The 16,853-nt window shown below is 42.7% G+C and overlaps 1 protein-coding gene across 1 annotated transcript in view; it reads left to right on the forward strand.

Moving 5' to 3' along the window:
* The window catches only part of WDR37 (WD repeat domain 37), a 249,220-nt gene that overhangs the window by 85,006 nt on the left and 147,361 nt on the right, over positions 1–16,853 (forward strand).

Raw genomic sequence — 16,853 nt, forward strand, 5'->3', positions numbered from 1 at the left:
CTGGAGTACCCCTTAGACTGATTTTTAGGAGATCCACAATGAAAATGCATGACATAAAATTGGCCTGCACTTCCTCCATGATATACAAATCTGTCCCAGGCATATCCATTGTGAATATCTTGAAAACTGAAGTGGATAAGGGGATACTCCAGGACCGGTATGAGCAACACTGATGAATAGCACTTCTGAAGGATATAGATCCAACAATGAATTATACAGAGGTTTTAAACAGTGATCCCAATGATCGATCAGGAGAGACTTTTGGCCACTTAAATCACTTGTGTGAGGCTATGCGCTGACATTCAGTGGCACTTAACTGAATATCAGCACTAACTGCTAGTGCAGGGGTTCTCAACCCAGTCCTCGGGACACACCTAGCCAGTCAGGTTTTCAGGATACTCACAGTTCATATGCATGAAATAGATTTGTAGACACTGCCTCCATTGCATGCAAATATATCTCATGCATATAAATTGTGGGTATCCTGAAATCCTGACTTCGTAGATGTGTGCCAAGGAATGGGTTGTGAACATCTTTGCTAGAGTGAAAACCAGCTATTTTGTGAACAGTCTGGGAGGCACTTATGCAGTTAAATGCCGATACTCAGCACTTTAGCCATCTAGGTTAACCAGGCAAATTGGACCACATAAGACACAGTCCTGTCTTTATCCGGATTGCTTATGCAGTTAAGTGCTGAATATTGCACTTAACTGCATAAGAGAGCTAACTGCATGAACCTGGATATTCACTGACAGTGCCTGGGCATGGCCTGGCATTGATAACCCAGGCTTAATGATGGTGTTGGACAAAAAAACTGCTGACCACTTGCTGGATATTTAGCCCCCCCCCCCCCCCCCCCCATAAAAAAAAAATATATACAGCATAATATCAAATATAATATGCCCTGATCAAAAGCACATATGCTTTTTTAAAGCTCAGAACTGTTTGATACTTCATATGAAGGGCAATGGAAAAGCAGGCTCCAAAGTAGATGACACATTTCTATATAAGGGATAACATAAATTTTTGGATTTAGCTCATATTATTCCAGTTGTAGTTGAAGGCAAGATACATTCAGATACAGTAATTATTTCCCTGTCCCTTGAGGGCTTACAATCTGAGGGGTCTTTTTACTAAGGCATGCTAAATGATAAGACACCCATAGGAATATATTGAGCATCTTATCATTTAGCGCACGCTAAGGGGCCCTTTTAGAACACTGCGGTACAGCTACTGCAGCACTGACACACCACTCAAGCACTACCTCTAAGCTACTACAAGAATCCTGCAGTAGTGCCTGCCCCCTCTGTGCACTATTTCCGATGCACAGTTTGTTTGTTTGTTTTTTTCTTAATTTCTGTCCTGGGGCCTTATCTGGTGGTAATTGGGCAGCGCCATGTGCTGCCCGGTTCCAGCTGGGTTAGCACAGAGCCCTTACTGCCTCCTAAATAAGTGGCTTAAGGGCTCCCCTGGGAAGTGGCTGCACGGCAAGTGGTTAGCTTTCCGCATGGCCATTTCCTTTAAAACAGAATGCCTTTTACCTGCTACAGTAAAAATGGTCCTAAATCTGTTAGCATGCCGTGCCATTGTAAAAAGACCCTAAAATTTGCACCTAAGGCAACAGAGGGTAAAATGACTCGTGCAAAGTCACAAAAAGTGGCAGTGAAATTTGAACCCTGGCTTCCCTGGTTCTTAGCCTACTGCTGTAATCACAAGACTGCTGCTTCCAAACATTCCATTCATATGTTTAATTGTGGTTGCGTGCCCCCCCAAAGAAAACAGACTACATACCAAGGAAGTTTGAAGCCAAAGTACACTTTTTAGGGGACAAAAGTTTGATCTCCTCACCTGCTATGGTTAAGGAACTCTTGATCTCTGCAATTTTTGGTAGGCCCAGGAGTCTAATGGGTGGGCACATGCATTTCTTCTCTGTCCCTGCTACACCCTCCAAACTTAACCTTATAAACCTTTGCTGGTGGGGATCCCCAAGCCCCATGTGCTGTAGGTATTCTCATCCGGAACCCCCAAGCCAATAGAGCATAGTGACAGTCGGTGACTCTGTTCCCAGCCGTTGACACCGCACCCCACGCTTACTCAATTTTCATATATGAACTGAGCATGTGTGGGATTGGGGATGGCAATGTTAGCAACAGCAGCTGGACACGTGGCTGCTGACGTGCCTGGAGGTTCCTGTTGAGAATGTCTGCAGTTGGTGGGGCTTAAGGATTCTCCACCAGCTACACCAATGGTGCACACCGCTCTGGGTGTGCTGGAGCCTAAATTAGATGATCCTCGGCATGCCCACCCATGGCTATGCCTTTAGTTCTACCCCTCATTTTTGTTGGCATCACAAAAAGGTTGTCAAGTCAAAAGATGTGTATCTTGGCTATGCCTTATATAAAGGCATAATAAATTGTAGACAAACTCATGAATATATTCATCTGCCTCCCTTAGTATTGAGAGCATCAAAATTGATTAGAAGGTATTTTATTTTGATTTAATTTCAGGTTTCTTTAAATTTTGTTGCAGATTAAAAAACAATTGGGGCAAGTGTTCTGGCTAAAGTTTTCCTGTATATTAAGGGAGTAAATTTATAAGGAACTTAAGGGCCCTGTTTACTAAGATGTGCTAGTGTTTTTAGCATGTGCTAATGTTAGAGACACCCATATATTCCTATGGGTATGTCTAGCATTAGCGCGCACTAAAAACACTAACACGCCTATAGCGCGGCTTAGTAAACAGGGCCCCTGAGTGTTTTAACCACTCAAGTGGATTCTTATATAATTGCCGAAGGGTGCAGGTGCACAAACCCAGAGGGAGTAATTTTATAAGAGATCACCTATGTATCTCTTACATAGCTCTGAAAAGCAGCCCAAATAGAGCATAAATACGGATGCAGACATTTACAGCAGCTCTGAACTTTGTGTAACTGTGTGTGTGTACCTGCCTATTTTATAAAATATGTAAGTACTTTGCAACTCCTGGAAAGTCTATATATGGTGCTTGTATAAGTACATGTAGTCCCGTATGCACATATAGTTAGAGACGAGTAAAAGGCAGTTAAGTTTTTAAACGATCTGTTCTGTACGTAAAACCTTTATAAAATTACTCTTATAGCGCCCACCTTTATGTAGTGTATGTGAGGGTGTTCCCAAGGTGCTTTGACACATACATACATATAGTTACATCTGATTCAGATGGGTGTAAATGCTTGTGCCTATTTTCCCCTGAGTATGTGAGTCTATGAAATATCGATGTACTTAAAAAGAGAGAGATAAATGAGTGCTTCTTTTAATGCTGTGACCAAATCAGAGCATAATCACCTGATTAAAAATCAGTTGACATCTAATTATGGTTCTGTACTTAATTCATGTTTTATTTTTTTTTCAAGTTTTAGAAGTAGTGTGTACTGTAAATACATGGTACAAAATGTAGTGCACTAGTATGGAGAGTGCACTATATTTTGTACCATGCATTTTATACACTACGAAAACTTGAAAAATTTGAAATAAACATTGAGCTGGGAACCATGATTAGTTGTTATAATGATTTAATCAAGTGATGATGCTCTGATTTGTCACAGCTTATAAATGAGTTTTCCTTTTCATCTTCCTTTTTAAAGTATATTGGCCTGTTATAGCCACCTGTTTTTTAGTTCATATTTTAATGATTCATCTAATTCCTTTAATTATATATTCACATTTTAAAATAGGTACAACATATGCACTAGTATGCATTGCTAGCCTAGGTACCCTGTCTATAAAATTACCTTGCAGGTGCACTAATTTAGAGGCTTCAGGGCTGATAGAACATTTTTTCAAACACATTTTTATTTTTTGCTCGTGTTAAAGGAATTGCCTGTAGAAAATAGTTTGGTCCTGGGCCCAAATTTCTTGTTTAACTTCTAAGGACCTAAGTTGCTGCTGAATGACTTCCAGTAGCTTTGCATACATTTGCATACTTTCTCTGAGGACAAGCAAGCTGTACGAATTCTCACACATGGGTGATGTCATCCGACGGAGCCTGATGTGGATGCTGACTAGTGAGTAGATGGTAGTAGAAATTTCTAGGAGTGACCCACCACACCTGTGCAGGTGCGTGTTCCTCTATCTTTGTTTTTTTATGGAGCAGGGAGGATGCACTTTTATGATCTTCTCTCAGTGCAATTTTTTGTCTGCTGTTGCAGTTCCTTCCTGTGTGGGTATTTTTGTCTCTTTCCTTATTTTATTATTTCAATTTACTTTGTTTAGTGGTCTTAGCTCTTCAAGTTTCCTTTCATTTTTTGCAAGTTGCTAGGCTCAATTTGAACTCTGCCTCTTTTTTTTACAGTTCACATTGAGGAGTTTAATTTGGCCATAATTCTCATTTCGATGTCTAAGAAGGCCCCCAGTGGCTTCAAGAAGTGTGCCCAATGTAGTCGGGTGATCTCAGTGAGGGACTTACACTCTAGGGGCATTGGGTGCCCAGGGCTTAAACATGAGCCTAACTCTTGCTCTCTGTTTGAAAACGCAGTTGTGGACACAGAGGGCAGGTCCATCAGGAAAGACGTTTTGGCTCATCTAATGCTGGTCTATCGATACCTGCACCAGAAGTATCAAACTCAATGGCTTCCCATACTTAACAACCACTAGGAGTTTACCGGCATTGAGGAGGTCTCCAGCTCTCTCGACAAGTAGGCCCTGGGACTGGTCAGCATCTGACTGACATCGAGGACACGTACAGATTCAACATTGTTCTTGACAGGCTGTCTCTGCCCCGGCTCCCCCGCCTTTGCCAGTGACTTCCTTCAATGAACGATATTGAACTATGCTCGTGGAGATGCTGGTGCAGATGCTGCGGTTGCACTCTACTCGGGTACATAAGTACATAAGTACATAAGTAGTGCCATACTGGGAAAGACCAAAGGTCCATCTAGCCCAGCATCCTGTCACCGACAGTGGCCAATCCAGGTCAAGGGCACCTGGCACGCTCCCCAAACGTAAAAACATTCCAGACAAGTTATACCTAAAAATGAGGAATTTTTCCAGTCCATTTAATAGCGGTCTATGGACTTGTCCTTTAGGAATCTATCTAACCCCTTTTTAAACTCCGTCAAGCTAACCGCCCGTACCACGTTCTCCGGCAATGAATTCCAGAGTCTAATTACACGTTGGGTGAAGAAAAATTTTCTCCGATTCGTTTTAAATTTACCACACTGTAGCTTCAACTCATGCCCTCTAGTCCTAGTATTTTTGGATAGCGTGAACAGTCGCTTCACATCCACCCGATCCATTCCACTCATTATTTTATACACTTCTATCATATCTCCCCTCAGCCGTCTCTTCTCCAAGCTGAAAAGCCCTAGCCTTCTCAGCCTCTCTTCATAGGAAAGTCGTCCCATCCCCACTATCATTTTCGTCGCCCTTCGCTGTACCTTTTCCAATTCTACTATATCTTTTTTTGAGATACGGAGACCAGTACTGAACACAATACTCCAGGTGCGGTCGCACCATGGAGCGATACAACGGCATTATAACATCCGCACACCTGGACTCCATACCCTTCCTAATAACACCCAACATTCTATTCGCTTTCCTAGCCGCAGCAGCACACTGAGCAGAAGGTTTCAGCGTATCATCGACGACGACACCCAGATCCCTTTCTTGATCCGTAACTCCTAACGCGGAACCTTGCAAGACGTAGCTATAATTCGGGTTCCTCTTACCCACATGCATCACTTTGCACTTGTCAACATTGAACTTCATCTGCCACTTGCACGCCCATTCTCCCAGTCTCGCAAGGTCCTCCTGTAATCGTTCACATTCCTCCTGCGACTTGACGACCCTGAATAATTTTGTGTCATCGGCGAATTTAATTACCTCACTAGTTATTCCCATCTCTAGGTCATTTATAAATACATTAAAAAGCAACGGACCCAGCACAGACCCCTGCGGGACCCCACTAACTACCCTCCTCCACTGAGAATACTGGCCACGCAATCCTACTCTCTGCTTCCTATCTTTCAACCAGTTCTTAATCCATAATAATACCCTACCTCCGATTCCATGACTCTGCAATTTCTTCAGGAGTCTTTCGTGCGGCACTTTGTCAAACGCCTTCTGAAAATCCAGATATACAATATCAACCGGCTCCCCATTGTCCACATGTTTGCTTACCCCCTCAAAAAAATGCCACTTCTTCCTCCTTCCATGCCTGTGGAGTGATCTTCAATGCCAGCGCCCTGAGGGGTGTCAGCTTCGACCCATGCAATACTTTTCTCAACATTGTGGGAGGAAGCTTTCCCAGAGTCTGAGGGTAGGGCTGTATCTCGCCGCCTTTCAGGGCATGGATGTGGTTTCACTGAGCTGAGACAGGCACAGACTCACTGTGTCCAATCTGAGTATGGTGACGATTCTGATTGGGACTGCTCATGGGACTCAGAAGAGGTTCCTCATTACTTCTTGGAGGAGGAGTCTCTTGGAGTCCCTTCTGATCCCTCCTCGCCTCGAGAGACATAAATCTTTATCTGAGAGTCTCTCTTTCACCAAGAAGACGGGATGATTTCATCCCATGTTTTCAGGTTTATTAAAAGTTTGATTTACCACCCGTGAGTAAATTCATTAAGAGCAGTTTACATTTAAATTTATAAAATAGAATAAGATCAAAGGAGGAGTATAGGAAAGGAACTCCATTCAATATAGGATAGTTTAGGAGGTTAGAAGTAAGATGTTAAGAATTATGGTGCTGAAATATGCAGGGTTCCTTGGGCACGGCCCTAACACTAAGTTCTTAAGGCATCTAGGAACTGGTGTTATAAGCATCCCGGAAAAGAGAGGATAGAGCAAAAATCTGAGTAGGAAGTAATCAATCATAACTGGAGGAGTAAAGCATTCCAAAGAGTTGAACCAATAACGCTAAGAGGTGTATTTTCAAAGCACTTAGACTTACAAAGTTACATGGAGGGGCATTTTTGAAAGGGACGTCCCTGTTTTGATTTGGACATCCTCTCAAAACGTCCCCATCCAGGGGCAGGGAAACCCGTATTTTCGAAACAAGATGGACGTCCATCTTTCGTTTTGAAAATACCGTCAGGGACATCCAGATCCTTAGATTTGTTTGTCCCTAGAGATGGTCGTTCCTGATTTTTGGCGATAATTGAAACCAAGGACATCCATCTCAGAAATGACCAAATGCAAGCCATTTGGTCGTGGGAGGAGCCAGCATTTGTAGTGCACTGGCCCCCCTGACATGCCAGGACACCAACCGGGCACCCTAGGGGGCACTGCAGTGGACTTCATAAATTGCTCCCAGGTACATAGCTCCCTTACCTTGTGTGCTGAGCCCCCCAAACCTCCCCCAAACCACTACCCACAACTGTACACCACTACCATAGCCCTTACGGGTGAAGGGGGGCATCTAGGTGTGGGTACAGTGGGTTTGTGGTGGGTTTTGGAGGGCTCGCTGTTTCCTCCACAAACGTAACGGGGGGGGGGGGGGGGTGGAGCTGGGTCCGCCTTTCTCAAGTACACTACACCCACTAAAACTGCTCCAGGGACCTGCATACTGCTGTCATGGACATGAGTATGACATCTGAGGCTGGCACAAAATATTTTGAAAGATGATTTTTGAGGGTGAGAAGGGGCTTAGTGACCACTGGGGGAGTAATGGGAGGTCATCCCCAATTCCAGTCGTCGTCTGGTCATTTCGGGCACCTTTTTGCGCCTTAGTCGTAAGAAAAATAGGTCCATGTGAAAACATCCAAGTGCTCATCAGGAACGTCCTTCTTTTTTTCGTTTACAGGTCAAGGATGTCCAAGTGTTAGGCACGCCCAAGTCCCACCTTTGCTAAGCCTCCGACACGCCCCCGTGAACTTTGGCTGTCCCTGCAATGGAGTGCAGTTGGGGACGTCCAAAATCGGCTTTCGATTATACCGATTTGGACGTTTCTGTGAGAAGGACGTCCATCTTCCGATTTGTGTTGAAAGATGGGTGTCCTCTTTCGAAAATGAGCCTAGAAGCCAGCATGGATTTAGTGAAGGGAAGTCTTGCCTCACCAGTCTTACATTTCTTTGAAGAAGTGAACAAACGTGGCTAAAGGCGAGCTGGTTGATATTGTGTATCTGGATTTTCAAAAGGCATTTGACAAAGTACCTCATGAAAGACTCCAGAGGAAATTGGAGAGTCATGGGATAGGAGGTAGTGTCCTATTGTGGATTATTATGATTTTTTATTTTATTTATAACCATTTAAATTTTTACAAGCGATAAAACAACTTGCCAGAAATACAGAGAAAATAATACATAGGAATTATTTCAGTCAGGTAATTCTATTCTCTTCCTTAGACCACTAAATAGGGAGAGTGAAACAAGACAAGGAGATCAATTAAATAGTAAACAGAAAAAGAAAATGTGGTATTAACCTGATTATCCCCAGATATTACTCGTCAAATTCATTATTCCACATTGATCATCTGGTTGGGTTCTTCAAGGCCAATACGGTGTATAGTCAAATCATTTCATTGAAAACACACTTATTGGAGGAACTAGCCAAGATGGCGGCCGAGTAAGATGTTAGGAAGAAAGCTCCGCTGTTACCCGCTCTACTCCTGGAACATTTTTGTCCTGTTAACTTTGAAACCTTAAAAAAAATATGCCTAAAAGGAGAGGTAAAGCGAGAGCAAGCCCCGTTACGCCCTCCTTACCTAGAGCAGGAACGATGGAGCACTTCCTTCTACCGAGCACACCGTCGGGGACTGCTTCGCTGCTGGAGGGATTAGGGAGAGGTCTCCCGCCCCCCCAGCTTGAACATGAGATATCTTTCAGCCCCGAAATGAGGCTTCCTCCCCCCATGCCGGCTACGACGTCGATTTCGGACCAGAGACCCCATGGTGCGCAAGTCGCGACGGGGTTTTCTGGCACGGGCCCTGGGTCGACGCCCGAGAAGCCGAGGAGTCCCTCTGTGGAGAGCACAGAGGGGAAGAGAGGAGAAGCCGTTCCTGTAGAAGAACTCGGAGCAGTGGGAGGTCAATCGGCTTTGCCTGCAATTCTCGCAGTTGATTCTTCAAGTAAGTCGTTTCTACCTGAAAAACCTCAACAAATAATGTTGGATAATATTTGGGAAGCACTTGTAGGATTAGAAGCCTCATTTACTCAACAGTTTACTCAGTTAAATAAGAAATTCACGTTAGATAATGAAAGGATCACTGAAATGGACATGATGTTAAAATCTGTGGGCAAGGAAGTTGAAACCAATTCTTTTGCAATTAAAAATTCTCAACAAATACAAATAAATTTAATTAAAGAGAATATCTATCTTCAAAATAGGATTGAAGTACTAGAGAACTATCAACGTTCAAATGCCCTCAGACTGATCAATTTTCCTAAGCAAGTTGCTATTTCCCCATTGATAACCTTTAAGCAATATTTAATAGAAGCTTTAAAAATTCCAGAAAAAACACATCCACCTATATCAAAGATTTTCTATATAGAACCGTTTCGTAAGAAAGATTTTTTACAAAGTGAGGAAGTTAAAGCTCAATCGTTGGACTTGAATTTGACTCAGATAATTGAAGGAGACAATGAGGGTTTAACAACTGCAACGCTTAAAGTGATTTTCATACTCCAACCGGATAGGGACTGGATACTTAAACAATTTTTTCTGAATAAGAGACCTGATTTCCTAAACTGTAAAGTTAGAATGTATCCGGATGTCTCAAGAAACACTCAAAAGAAAAGACAGGAATTTCTGAAACTGAGACCAAAGGCAATACAACTTGGAGCCTTATTCTGGCTGAACTTCCCCTGCAAGTGTGTGATAAAATTTAATTCAATTAAGTATGTATTTTTTGAGGCTAATCAATTAAACTCTTTTCTGGAGACAAAGCTGAAAGACTTACATCCTCCATTACCAGGAACATTAATAACTTCAACTCCATAAATATTGTTTATTGCTTGGTATCCTTATATCAGCCTCCATTTGTTAGCTTTTGAAGTTGTCTTCAAAAATTGAAATATTTTCCTGAAAATTGTGATTCTCCACAATATTGTGGACTATAGACGAGAATTGATCTTCTTGTTATTATAATTTTCTCCTTTTTCTTTCTTTGATGTACCTTTAAGAAATTTACCAAGATACTAAATCGTCTTTATCTGTAATCAAGATATTATGCTTGAATATATTTTGAAATGAATAAATAAAATAATAAAAAAAAAGAAAACACACTTATTGTCCAATATTAGTTAGGAATAATAGATCTGATTACATTCTTTCTCTTTTAAAAACCAGAAGTTATTTAACAATACATATACTTAAGTCTCTAATTCAGATCCCACTGATTAAAGTAATCCCAGTTTTCACAGGCTTCACTCCTTTTAAAGTAATAATTGAGGAAATATTTCTGAGGAAAACTTTAGGAGTCATACCCGGAACTCTGGGAAAAACAATAATCTATAATAATGTTCATTTTATTATTCAAAGTTTCTGGTCTGTTATCATTTTCAAGATCATAACCGCTTCTTGCTCATGAAGAATCATTTGTTATATCAATTTTTCACTCTCAAAGGGTTCAGTTAAATTGTCCATGTAACTCTCTAATAAAATTATATCTGAAACAAAATTATTTACTGCCACCGTTAGGTCCCGAAGTGCCTTCCAGATGGTATTCAATGTAACCTCCACGGGAGCCAAAAACTCCAAGTTGATTTCTCTTAGGTGGTCCTATTGTGGATTAAAAACTGGTTAAAGGGTAGAAAACAGAGAGTAGGGTTAAATGGTCAGTATTCTCAATGGCGAAGGGTAGATAGTGGGGTTCCTCAGAGGTCTGTGCTGGGACCGCTGCTTTTTAACATATTTATAAATGATTTAGAGATGTGGGAGTAGTGAGGTAATTAAATTTGCTGATGACAGAAAGTTATTCAAAGTTGTTAAATCACGAGAGGATTGTGAAAAATTACAAGAGGACCTTATGAGACTGGGAGACTGGGCGTCTAAATGGCAGACGACGTTTAACGTAAGTGCAAAGTGATGCGTGTGGGAAAGAGGAACCCGAACTTTAGCTACGTAATGCAAGGTTCCACGTTAGGAGTCACCAACCAAGAAAGGGATCTCAGTGTTGTTGTTGATGATATGTTGAAATGCTTTGTTCAGTGTGCTGCTGCGGCTAAGAAAGCAAATAGAATGTCAGGTATTATTAGGAAAGGAATGGAAAACAAAAGTGAGGACGTTATAATGTCTTTGTATCGGTCCATGGTGCGACCGCACCTCGAATATTGTGTTCAATTCTGGTCACCACATCTCAAAAAAGATATAGAGGGGCATTTTCGAATGAGGACGCCCATCTCTAAGGGTGCCCATCCCTGAAGACGTCCTCGTGAAGGGGCGGGGCATCCCATATTATCAAAACAAGATGGGCATCCATCTTTCGTTTCGATAATACGGTCAGGGATGCCCAAATCTCAACATTTAGGTCGACCTTAAGAGATGGATGACCTCTGTTTTCGCTGATAATGGAAACCGAGGACGCCCATCTCAAAAACGACCAAATGCAAGCCCTTTGGTCGTGGGAGGAGCCAGCATTTGTAGTGCACTGGTCCCCCTGACATGCCAGGACACCAACCGGGCACCCTAGGGGGCACTGCAGTGGACTTCATAAATTGCTCCCAGGTGCATAGCTCCCTTACCTTGTGTGCTGAGCCCCCCAAACCCCACTACCCACAACTGTACACCACTACCATAGCCCTTACGGGTGAAGGGAGGCACCTAGATGTGGGTACAGTGGGTTTGTGGTGGGTTTTGGAGGGCTCCCTCTTTCCTCCACAAACGTAACGGGTAGGGGGGATGGGCCTGGGTCCACCTGCCTGAAGTGCACTGCACCCACTAAAACTGCTCCAGGGACCTGCATACTGCTGTCATGGACTGGAGTATGACATCTGAGGCTGGCATAGATGCTGGTAAAAAATATATTTAAAGATGTTTTTTGAGGGCAGGAGGGGGTTAGTGACCACTGGGGGAGTAAGGGGAGGTCATCTGGTCATTTTGGTCACCTTTTTGTGCCTTGGTCGTAAGAAAAACAGGACAAGGTAAAGTCGTCCAAGTGCTCGTCAGGGACGCCCTTTTTTTTTTTCCATTATGGGTCGAGGATGTCCATGTGTATGGCATGCCCAAGCCCTGCTTTCGCTACGCCTCTGATACGCCCCCTTGAACTTTGGCCGTCCTTGCGACGGAAAGCAGTTGGGGACGTCCAAAATCGGCTTTCGATTATACCGATTTGGACGATCCTGTAAGAAGGACGCCCATCTTCCGATTTGTGTCGAAAGATGGGCGTCCTTCTCTTTCGGTAACATAGTAAATGATGGCAGATAAAGACCTGTACAGTCCATTCAGTGTGCCCAACAAGATGAACTCATTTTACATGGGATGTGGTACTTTATATGTATACCCAAGTTTGATTTTCAGGGCACAGACCATAGAAGTCTGCCCAGCACTGTTCTTGTAATAAAAGTTCTGAAGCTAACATCGAAGCCCATTAAAATTTACACTCCAGCTCATCTGTAGCTATTCAGTCACGATCAGGGCGTAGACCGTAGAAGTCTGTCCAGCACTGGTTTTGCTTCCCAATTACCGATGTTGCCACCCAATCTCCGCTAAGATTCCGTGGATCCATTCCTTCTAAACAGGATTCCTTTGTGTTTATCTGATGCATGTTTGAATTCCATTATCGTTTTCATCTCCACCACCTCCCGTAGGAGGGCATTCTATGTAGGAAAGAAATCTGTCAAAAGACGGAGAACTCTAGACACCCCACAGACAGCAACACAATGAGATAAAAGTGGGAGGGCGACCAAGGATTCCAAAGGCTGAGAAGATGTATAATAATAAAGGTGTTTATTAAGGTATAAAGACTCGACACAACGTTGTGTTTCGGCCGTTAGGCCTGCATCAGGAGTCTTGTTATCAAATACCTTGGAAGCTATTGTTGAAGACAATCCTCAAGACAAAGAAGGTCTTTAAAAAGACCGTTGTGGAGGTAAGCGTTCTTGGTGGTCTCGATGGACTACGCGCTTGTAATGGAGTACTGCAATTGGCATTCTATGTATCCACCACCCTCTCCTTGAAAAAATACTTCCTGACATTACTCCTGAGTCGGACCCCCCTTAACCTCAATTTATGTTCTGTAGTTCTACTACCTTCCTGTCTCCAGAAAAGGTTTGTTTGGAGATAATACCTTTCAAATATTTGAATGTCTGTATCATGTCACCCCCGCTTCTCCTTTCCTCCAAGGTATACATGTTCAGGTCAGCAAGTCACTCCTCGTACGGTTTACAACGCAAATCCCATACCATTTTTGTAGCTTTTCTTTGCAACACTTCCAGTCTTTTTACATCTTTAGCAAGATACGGCCTCCAAAACTGAACACAATACTCCAAGTGGGGCCTCACCAACAACTTGTAGAGGGGCAGCCTAGCATTCTTCTTGTCACGGCCACTACCTTGTTGCATTGTTTCTTCACCATCAGATCCTCGGACACCATCACCCCAAGTTCTTTCTCCTGAGTTGAGCTTACTAATCCAGTATCTCCCTTCCTATCCAGTATCTCTCTTTGGGGTTTCTACACCCCAAGTGCATTACTCTGCACTTCTTTGAGTCACCCTTGTCGGCTCACTGGCAAGAATATCATCATGACATTAGTGACTTGAGATACACAGTTCTCCTACATATTGAATTGAAGAGAGGGGGGGGGGTCTGAGTAACATACTGATTCAGAAGGAACAGTGCTTTGTTTTCTCTTGGGACACAGTCCAACCTCGTGGGTTCAATAAGGAGGTTGAGTAGCTGCGAGCATGTGAGGGATGGCATGGGACTCCATGGGTCTCTGTGTCACTGTAAGTGGACATTCAGAGGGATATGGTGGGGCAAGGGAGCGAGAGTCCTAAGGGCTTGTGTGATTGGTAGATAGGTATACTGCTCAACCAATGGGAGTTGAGGGGTGGGGCTCATACGGATATTTAAAGAGCGCGGGAAAAATGACGTCACATGCTCTGAGCTGTGAGAAGGTGGAGTTCCGGTGGGGACCCGCTCGGAGTCTTGTGTCCAGTATTGTATTTGTGGAATGTTTTGTAAGTTGTTTGATTTTTGAAGTATGTGTTTAGTAGCTCAAGGTAAACTGTGTGTTCTAGTGTGTGTGTGTTAGTTTTTTAGTTACTGTTGACTTTGATTGCAGATTCCCTTTCTGATGATGCAACATGAAACTCAGCCAGAGTCAAAGGGGGAACCATCATTTGAAATTGTAAGAATGGATAGGATGAATGGATTATGAGTGGAGTACGTGGAATTTGAGCACGAGCACGATATATCCTCAAGGGAAGTGAAATCCATATGCAACTTTTTGAATCATTAAGATTTATATGTATCACTCTGTTATCTGCATATGTATGGGGGGGGGGGTGTAACATGCAGTATTATCTAGCACATGATGTATTGTATCTCTTTATGTTCAAATGCTAAGATACCTGTGTCGTTTGTATTTTGAGTAATCTAACACATATAGTGCTATGTATACTGAATGTTGTTGAATATGGGTACAAATGAGTATATAGGTACTTGAATTCATTATAGATCATAGTATATATGTGCACATATGGTTGAATTCAACGATTTGGAATTGATCATCATTAGAGGAGCCAAGGACGGCTCTGTTGTATGTACATATACGATTTAAGGAGGCGGAACACCTAATGTGCTATGATGGTTCCATCTGTGACACTGCCACATATTCCTTTGTGGATATAATGGTTGGAGTGTGTATGGACTGAGCACATTAATACATATATTATTACTATGTGAGATTTTTTTTGCAGTGAGGTGGTGTTTTTGGATAATTTGTTTAATTCTGAGACGTAGTGAGTGATTAAATTTTAACTGCCAGACCCTCGACCATTCTTCTAATGTTTGGAGATCCATTCTCATTGTTTCTGCTCCCTCCAGGGTATCCACTCTGTTGGCTATCTTCGTGTCATCCGCAAAAAGGCAAACCTTTCCTTCCATCCCTTCAGCAAAATGTCTCACAAATATGTTAAACAGAATCAGCCCCTGCACTGACCCCAGAAGAACTCCACTGCTCACCTTCCTTTCCTCCGAGCAGATTCCATTTACCACCATCCTCTGCCACATGTCTGTCAACCAGTTTGCTATCCAGTTCACCACTTTTGGTCCTAAGTTCAGCCTTCTCAGCTTATTCACAAGTCTTCTGTGGAGGACTGTATCAAAGGTTTTGCTGAAATCCAAGCAGATTACATCTAGCGCACGTCCTTCATCCAGTTCTTTGGTCACCCAGTCAAAGAAGTCAGTAAGATTTGTTTGGCAGGATTTTCCTTTGGTAAAGCCATGTTACCTTGGATCCTGTAACCTGTTGGCTTCTAGAAAGTTAACTATCCTTTCTTTCAGCAGTGACTCCATTATTTTTTCTACCAGAATGTGAGACTTACCGGTCTGTAGTTTCCCACTTCTTCCCTGTCTCCACTTTTGTGAAGCGGGAACACATCCACTCGTCTCCAATCCCTCGGAACCTCTCTGGTCTCTAAAGATCTATTAAATAAATCTTTAAGAGGTCCTGCCAGGACCTCTCTGAGCTCCTTCAGTATCCTGGGATGTATCTCATCTGTCCACATAGCTTTGTCCACTTTCAGATTCTTCAGCCGTTTATAAACTCTTTCTTCTGTAAACGGCGCAATATCCACTCCATTCCCAGACATTCCCTCGGCAGCCAACTGCAGGCCTTCTCCAGGATTTTCCTCCGTGAACACCAAAGAGAAGTAATTCACTTTATCCTTATCACTCTCCGCATAGCCATTCTCATTATCTTTCAGTCTTGCAATTCCATTCCTATCTTTTCTCCTTTCTCCAGTATATCTGAAAAAGGTCTTGTCACCTCTGTTTACATCTTTAGCTATTTTTTCTTCTGCTTGTGCTTTCACTAGCCGTTTTTCCCTCTTCGCTTCTTTGAGTTTAATCTGATAATCTTTTCTGTGATCCTCTTGTTGTGTTCTTTTAACAAAACCTCTTTTACTCTTATTTTTTCAGCTACTTGTTTGGAGAACCATATAGGCTTCCTGTTTCTCTTGTTTTTGTTTACTTTCCTTATGTAAAGATCAGTTGTCATATTTATTGCAGCCTTTAGCTTTGGCCACTGCTTTTCCACTTCTATGCCTTCCCAAGCCAACAGCTTCTTCTTCAGGTATTCCCCCATTTTATCAAAATCAATATGTCTGAAATCCAGTACTATGAGTTTTGTGTGTCTGCACGCTGCCTTTGCCCTTATATCAAACCATATCGTGTGATGATCACTATTACATAGGTGGGCACCCACCTGGATATTGGAAACACTTCCTCCATTCGTGAGCACTAGATCCAACATCGATCCTTCCTCATGGGTTCAGTCACCATTTGTCTGAGCAAGGCACTTTGACAGGAGTCCATAATCTCCCTTTTTCTTTCCGATTCTGCAGACGGGACGTTCCTATCCACATCAGACAAGTTGAAATCTCCCAACTGTAGCACCTCCCCTTTCATACCAAATTAAGAAATGTTCAAGCAGACAGGGTAGTTGGGAAAATCAAAGACAGTGCTGGGCATCTGCTTTATAAATCTTCTCTTATCAGGGCCCATTTCAAGGCGTTCTCGGAAGGGTTATATACTAAGGATGTTACCATAAGAGATGCGCTGTTGACTTCTACCTGAGCTCCTCTAATCTCTCTTCCCTTACTGAAGGTCAGAGGGACGTTTTAGAGACAGAGATCCGGCCAGATGAGGTTACAGGGGCCATAAAGACTATGGTAACTGGCAAATCTCCTGGATGACTTCAAAACATATAAACTTTTC

Source organism: Microcaecilia unicolor, chromosome 1, assembly GCF_901765095.1.
Source record: "Microcaecilia unicolor chromosome 1, aMicUni1.1, whole genome shotgun sequence".
Lineage (NCBI taxonomy): Eukaryota > Metazoa > Chordata > Amphibia > Gymnophiona > Siphonopidae > Microcaecilia > Microcaecilia unicolor.